Raw genomic sequence first — 8,646 nt, 5'->3', positions numbered from 1 at the left:
AAAATGCTGACAGATCAAAAAAAAAAAAAATTTCGTGTACTTTAGGTTCAGTTTCCTACCCTTTTATTTCCGGTGAATTGAATAGTTCGTAACTTAGAGACATCGGACTACACTGTTCGTGGAGGCAAATCTGTCGGGATGTTCGACTCCGGAGACTGATCATTCTCACCACCCTCCTTTTATCCTCAAGTAACATACTACGTTTGAAGTTTCGGTTATACACATTTGTTGTCAGTTTTGTAACACATAAGGCTGGTTTCACACTGGTTGACACTAATCTCTACTATCTTGCTCGCATCTATTTGGGATCTGTGAAACCAACCATTTAAAGTTTAACTTCTAGGACAACGGTGCAAAGTGCACGCTAAATGCATGCTATAATATTAACTTCAGCAGACTGAAAACCCCGATTTAAAGCAATCTTTACTTTTTATGTGGATAAATAATGCACAACAGCGTAGAAGTAACATTCTCAATGGAATACAAACCACACTATCAGAGGTGGTCAGGCAGCTGACGTGCGCATGTTAATTATTTCCAGCTTGGGAAAGTGTGGAGTCACCCTGAGTCTGTAAAAATATTTGTATTGCTTCCTTCTTACTGCCCTGCTCTTGAGGCTTGTAAGCCCGCATTTCCCAGAATCTCAGAGGTGTTACTAGAGCGGCCTTTCTGTCTGCTGAGCTCCATGGCGTAGAGTTCCTGTGCAACAGAGAAGTGAAACAGCAGTGGAAACAAAGCTGGTTTAATTACGGCATGTGACTGTTTCACAAGGAGCAGGGAGAAAAGCAGCCTGAGATGACAGGGCTTCTGAAATGCTACAGTATTTGGAGCACAGTATCTTTGCAATTCAGTAGTATGCTGTGCAATGATTCCATAAAAAGGGGACCGCAATGGGGTTCTGTGCGGTAGTATTGAAAAGTTACAGGGTCAGATTTATAAGGTTTTTCTCCAGTGCAAAGTCTAAATGGATTTTAAAAAATGACATATTTACAAAAGTAGTAGGCAGCAGCGGGGGGGGTGGGGGTGAAAGAAAGGAGTGTCATTCGTCCTCTCCAACGGATTTCACCTTCGTTTTTTTGAAAAATTGAAGCAACGTCATTAGGTAAAGTAATCCCTCTGTAAATTAAACGCACCCTCGGCTATAATGCATGTGATTCATTTGCCTCCCAATTTGGTTTTACAAGGTTAAAAAGTTGCTTTCTGTGGACTGTCTTCTATTGTAATGTACTTGCTATTCCCCATTTCTCTTGCTCTAATGAGCATAAAAGCAGCTGAGCACTAACTGGCTCTCGTATTTGATGTGCTGCGCCATGCTCTTCCTCGTGTCCGATGCAGTAAGCAAACGGAGAACCAGAGAGCTTGCATGCAACTCATCAACTAATGTGCAAACTACTTGGTTACTTAAAAAAAGGACCGCAAAAACACAGCTTCAGTAAGCCACATATGCAAGCCAGACAGACAATACATTTTATATGTAACAGTTTGCACTATTCAGTACAGCACCGAATACAATGTGCTGTACTTTGCATTCATTTCTTCTGCTGTATTACGTTTAAATGTATATTTTTATACCAATTTAGCATTTAATATTGAAGTTATACAGTACAGTACTTTTATTTTTGTTTTATTTCTTATGCAGGCTGTTTGCTGCAGTGTTCAATAAATGGAATCAGGCAACACATTAAGTATGGGAACGTGCATGGCAAGAAAAGCATATGCTTTTAGTCTAACGCCTCCTCAGTATAACGGTTATTTTCCATGTCTCCCTTTAAGCATGTTCTACCGAGGGACTACTGTATTAAAACTGAACCCAAGATACAGAAATATTACTGCAGTAACAACCCTGATTTACATGCTCCAGCAGCAAGTAGTGCTGTGAAAAGAATTGTGTGTGTTTACATACTGAATGTGCCAGTAATCTGGTATTATAGCTTACTGTGAAGCATTGTTTTACTACTCAGTAGCTGCTGCAGACAGAACAGGATCTTGCAGTCCCTGTGGCAGGGTGTGTGGATAATTGCCTGAGTTAGCACAGCAGCGTCTGTCTCATCTCTGAGCTCATTTCCTTACAGTCTGCCAATGATGTGAACAGGGTCTTTGAAGCTCCTGCTTATATCCAGTTTTGACATGCAGCTCGCTAACAACCAGGGAGTAATGCCTGTACTGAGCACCTTTTATACTGGGTGCTTCAGTGTATTCACTGGAAAACCTACCTTCTACCACCTTGCCCTGGCCAGATCCAACGGCGAGCAGAAACGTACAACATGTAGCATACACTTGCGTGCAAATGCGTTGTCTCCTGCATGACTGAATCATTTGTTATGCAGATGTTAAGGCACCGCTGTCATATACAAAATCTGCATCAGGATGGACAAGACAGGACATGTGACCGACTTTGATAAAAGTGCTGATATTTCAAAGAATAGCCTCCACCCCAACTTCCCTGAAGCAATTAGAACCATTATGTAAGATTATGGCATGGTGATTTAAGGCTCCAGAACAAAGGCTTGCACTCACTGTTGTCCTGGCTGCCTTTGGAAGCCCTGCATTCTATTCATTGCCTCATGTTGTGTCCCTGTAGCCCCTGCAGACCACACTGCCTCCTGCTGCTGTCAGCAGTGCTCTACGTCTTTATCTCAGTCAGGGGTGCTGTGCACTGCTCATTTCCTGCTACATTATTTGCTTGCATTCCCTGCCCCCGCGTAGAATCCCAGCAATTTCCTCCTGCGAGGGCTTCACAGTACAGCAGCATTCCTGCCATCACCACACTCCAGTGCTCTCAGCATCACCGTTGCCATGAGCCCGCTCTGCAACTGCCAAGTAGGGGCTCCTACCCAAGCTCACAGGGTGAAAAAGCACCCGGTCCCAGAAAATACAAGGTGGCTCATAATTGCACCCCTCCATAAGAAAGGGATGTCACTTCCTCTTGCTGCTTAAGGCAGTGTTTCCTGGCAGCACAAGTCACATGGCCTGGCTTGAGCTCAGTCAAAATGCACATCGTTTACAGTCTTTATAAAGTAACACAGCAGAAGACTTTTTGTTTCTGTCAAATGCCCTGTCAAGCATGTTCACTTATAACTACATGTAAATTTTATTGTCGGTATTTTAAAATAACAGCAATCCACCTGGACACCCCACATTATAGTAACCTTATCAGGCAATGAGGTTCCCAGCAGAGCAGTCATTCTACGACTGTGTCTGACATGAATACTTAATCTAATTTGTTTAGATTTCTTTGGCGTGGTAATAGAGTTAAAAATAAATAGTATATTGTAGACTTTAATCTAGTGATCTGTTTTACTGTCATCTCTATTCTCCATGTGTGTTTTTGCCCCTCTGTTGAAGCTCATGTGTGCAGGACAGGATAGAGAACAGCCTCTTTACTGATTAAAAGAACCCAATACCTTCAGAAAAAAAAGATATAACGAAAATCCTGTTGCTTGTTTTTTTCTGACCTAAAAAGGAAAACTTTCTTCTGAGTGAAATGTCCCACCAGGGGATCAAACAACATGGGCGGTTAGCCTGTGGCTCCACCCACAATGCAGCAACGCCGCTGCAACAGGCTCCTATCTGAAATGCTGAGCCGCCTCAGCACAGGGAGTAAGATAAAGATAGTGACATCATGGTTGCAGGCTTTAATAGTACACTGCTCAGCACCCAGCGCAATCCACAGCCTGCGTAGCGTTCTGATTGGAAAGGCTGTGAGGAGGATTAGCTGTTCTGTATTGGAATGTTCCGACACCCCTCCTGGTGTGTGTGTGTGTGTTGTGGTGTGTGTGTGTGTGTTGTGTGTGGTGTGGGGGTGGGGGGTGGGGGTGGTTTGTATCATTCTGTCCAGTACACTGCAGTAGCTGAGATCAGTTAGGCCTCACTGTACACCATAAGGCTCAGGATCACACCAGGGTGACAGCCAGCTATAGATCATGAGAGAGGTGGGCTTTACTGTTACATACAAGACCCTGTGGCTCCTGGAAGACAGGTGACAGCTAACTCATCTGGAACGGGCTAGTCCATTGGCTTGAGTCCCTGAAGTATGGTCCTTGGTACAGATTTACACCACAGACATGCACAGAGCCACCTTGACAGTGTTATACTATACTATGCTCCTCTGTGCTTAGATGTGGTAGTCTACATTTACACTACGCTTTTACAATATATACAAAAAAAAAACCCTGTACATACCTAACCAATTCCTCTGAAGTTACTTTTGATGAAAACGAAATGTGTCAGGACCCTCACAAAAGTGACTTTTGGTATCGGTCGTTCTCGAGGTGAAAGTGTACACGGCCACAGTCCTTACAAGGTGGTCCGTTTATTATATAACACTGCGCCCTCCCTTTTAATATGGGAAATCAGTAGTAGGTGTGACAAGTTGCAAGGAAAAACATACATTTCTTCTGGGATCATACATATGTGTTCAATTACTGGAAAAATGTAGGTATATACTTATATTAATAACAAGTGAAATGGTCTTTCGTCCAAACAACTGTCTCAGGTGGAAGATGTTTACATTACTCTGTGGGAAACAAAAAGGTTTTCCTCCCTCCCCTCGAAAACCGGCCAATTGCAGTACGTCCACTCTGTGAGACGGACATATGCTGGTGATGAATTGCAGCCCCCAACAGCAGGAGGTCCACACAAAGACGTGCATTAGACAGCAAAACCAAAAACAGAAACAGCTTGAAAAAAAGGTTATTTTTGCCCCCCTTTCCCGAATCCCTAACCCCCCATAACGCTATACAGGAGGGAAAAAGCAACTCAAGTGCATCAAAAGACCTTGTGAAACGTTTATTTATTAGTGGGCTGAAATATTGTGAGGGTCTGTTTATTGCCCTTGGGGGTTTTGACTGGAGTCTTACCCCCCACGCCTCCCGTCCACTGTCTATCGATACAAATGGCAACCTATTTGTAGCAGACTGTGGAGACCCAAGTCCTTTAGTACACAGCAATTCTGTTTTACAGGGGTCAAATGCATCAGGGGGATAGTGGCTATTATAAGATAGGAGAGAGGTGCCTGTGGTGGGTAATGTCAATCTCTAGCTGTGTCGCTGGAACAGGGAAGGCATTATGCTTCAATAGGCTTGCAAAAAAAAAAAAAAAAACCAAAATTAAACCTCAAGGCTTGAGGGATCAAAAAGCTTTGAGGGAGGAAACACAAAACGTGTAGCATAAAAGCAGCGGAGCTGGAATCTTACCTGCTAGTGAACCACAGACACACATAGCCTGCTCCAGCACTGGGCAGCACTGCATCAACGCCAGCCAGACAGAGCTCACACTATGTGGTTTGTACCCAGGAATGGGAGTCTTTAGCTGAAGGCGATGCAGAAAAGTCCTTGGGGAAACCCACAAGGGAAAGAATCACACTGAAAGGGATTCCAACAGTGTGCTGCTACTATTAGGGGATTTCTTGTATGTTTTACAGTACTATAAATATTGAAAAGGGGGCCATTCTGGGCTTTTAGTTTTAAACTCCAACAAAAGTACCTTAATTTATAGCATTTATCTGGCAACAACTATGATATCCTGCAGCTAGACTATAGGGGGCTTTTGTTGCCCTATTTTACTACCCTCTTGCTCAGTAAAAATCCCAAAACTCGACCCACCTTTAAATCTATAGATAAGATAGTAAAAAACAAGCCATCTTAAGTGCCACGGTGCGCCACACCATGAAGAGATATTCCACCCAGTCACTCCATACAGGGAGTCAATAGGAAGTGTAGCAGGGAAACAGAACTTGTGGGGGTGACAGATCATTAAAAGCAAGGTGAGCTACTCAGAGATACCAAGATATTTAGTGTGCAAGAGGTTTGTTCTCTGTGTAGTCATCTTATTCTACAAACTATTCAGCTTGTGGCTAGAAGCATGTACTGAAAAGATTTTCCACTATTTGGAGGGACAACTGTGTATTTTAAGGCCACATACCTAAGGGACAAACAGAATAAATGTAATACAATCTTCCCTTGAATGCAGTGGTAGGTCTTGGTTACAGAAGAACCAGGCTCGTGGGAACGGTGTTTTTCAAGCAGGAGTTGCTTTGGGAAGGTGCGGCATGCGTGTTTAACCCGCAGACAGGAAGTGGAGATAACCTCAAAAACTACACCACTGCACAGCATAGGCCTGGGGTCCAAGCGTACTCTAAGATATGTCTGCGAAGGTGTGAGCTGGCTCTCTGCATGATTCAGCGTAAGACCCAAAAGTCTCTTAAATGGTGAACCAGAGGTACTTCCTGTGTGCTGGTTTTATGAGGATGTGGAAATAGGCATCTTTGAGTTCTATCGTGGTGTACCAGTCACCTGGCCTGATTAACTGCAACAGCTGTTGCATCATCAACAGTTTGAACCTCCATTGACTGAAATACAAGTTGACCTGTCTCAGGTCGAGGATTGGTCTGAGGTCACCATCACACTTGGCACCAGGAAGTACCTGGAGTAGAACCCTTCTTCCAACAAGAGGGGGTGTACCAATACGAATTGCCTGCTTTTGCAGCAGAGATACTACCTCCTGAGACACCACTACAGTTTCTTGCAGGCCTGTGACTGATATTGTAGTTACGCTGTAACAGATTACTTAATCTTTATGAAGCAACCAGGTACAGCAATAAAAAAAAAAAACAATTGGATAGATCTCATCTCACTTGCTGTAGGCAGGCTGGCAGCTGTGTGGATGATCCTTTGGTAAAGAAACTGCTGCAATCTGCCATAGAAGAAAAACAAAAACGTTAGTTATTTTTTTATCTGTTAAGTATTTTGCAACAATTAATAACAAATAGGGGATATTCAAGTACTGTATATCTCTGTTGGTGACTATTGTAGTAGGAAGCAAATACATTTTTGTAACTAGCATTTACCGAATTTAATGTTTTCTTTATTGCTGTACCTGGTTGTTTCATAAAGATTACGTAATCTGTTACAGAATTGGTGGCCCGAACGGTGATCCAACCCATGACCTTGGCGTTATCAGCACCAACGATGGTATTATTTTCACATAGAGTGTTTTTTATTCATTTATTTAATATTAGTATTAGAACGGGATGAAATATAATGAATATATGAATATAGCCTGGCCAGGCATACTACCACTCCATTAAGAGGAGTAGACAGCGAACTTATTATGCTGCATGCTACATGCCCCGAAAGGCGGGGGACCATGCTTATGCTGCAGAAAGTAGCCAGTTTAAACAGTAGTCAACACCCAGATGTTCATGGTCCTGTGCCTGTGGCAGCAAACCTCTAGGGCCACTGCTCGGCTTGAGGCTTTTGTCTCTGCGTCAGGTGGCAGTACCTATTATAACACCTCTCTGCTGTCTGGCTGTTTCCCCTTCAAACAGGCCTGCATCACTCCCATCTTAAAAAAAAAAACCCTCCCTTGGTCCCTCATCGCTCCAAAACTACCATCCTGTCTTCCTTACAAACCCTCTCTCCACCCTACAAACCACGACTGAAGGCTACGGGAGCCTGCTGTAAGAAATGGAGAAATCTTTCGGTGATGTTGACAGCAGGGTTGCTGCCTTGGAAAAAATATAATCCACCTTCACCACCGAAAACACAGCCAGAAAATCTAAACTGGATGATTTGGAATGCAGGAGGGTAGTGAAGGGCAACAAACGACAGCTTTTATGACTAACTTTTTTATAGAACTTTTTGGGAAAGAAAAGTTTGATAGCCCCCTGACATTGCATAAATCACATTGGTTCCTTGCTCCGAAGCCACAACCTGGAGAGAGACCTCGAGCCATTATTACCAGAATCCATTACTATCAAGCAAAAGAGCAAATCTTGCGTCTCGCCCGAGAGTATGGCCCCCTTCACTACCATGACAAGAGAGTACACATCGTCCCTGATTTCAGCTCTGAGGTCTCGAAACGGCGAGCAGCTTTTGGAAGGGTTAAGTCTCAGTTTCATGACGCAGGGATACGATATGGTCTGCTACACCCTGCACGTCTCCAGATCACTTTTAATGGATCCTGATTCACACTCAACACTCCGAAGGAGGCTGTTTCTTTCTACAAAGGCTGCATTGTTCCAAGCCCGGAGTCCACAGGTGCCGTTACTCCACAGGTGAGTGCCAACTTCATTGTGCTTCATGACTTTTATTTATTTTTTTAGGATTTACAACCGTTAATGGTATTTTTGTTACCCAGACTTTCTGTGAACATTCTACCGAATTGTGGTGCTGAACCTTTGCTGACTTTTAATGATAATATTGTTTCCCTTTTTTTTTTTTTTTTTTTTAATTTGTTTTTTATTTTTATTAACATAATAGATAGTTTTGGAAAGGAAAAGAAAAAAGAGAAGGTATTATTTTTGTTACTGTGGTCATCTGTACCTAAGTGGTACGTTCATTTACAACTTGTGTGGGGTTTTCTTTACATGGCACATAGTTCAATAGTGTCTGATATGAGACTCACTGAGTTCCTTATTTATTTATTTATTTATTTAATCACCATGTAGTTACCATGTTTGTTTATTTATTTTTTCTCGGGATTTTGGATCTCGGTATGGAAAGTACACTGAAGCTAATTATTGTCTCCAATTACTATAGCACTCAGCTGTTATGTATATGTGTATGTATATGTGTGTATGTATGTATATGTACACATGTGTAAATGTAACCTTTTCAAGCTTTATATATGCACAGTTCTGATATT

This window comes from Polyodon spathula, chromosome 6 (assembly GCF_017654505.1).
Source record: "Polyodon spathula isolate WHYD16114869_AA chromosome 6, ASM1765450v1, whole genome shotgun sequence".
NCBI classification, from domain to species: domain Eukaryota; kingdom Metazoa; phylum Chordata; class Actinopteri; order Acipenseriformes; family Polyodontidae; genus Polyodon; species Polyodon spathula.
Note: the sequence above shows the minus strand (reverse complement) of the source record.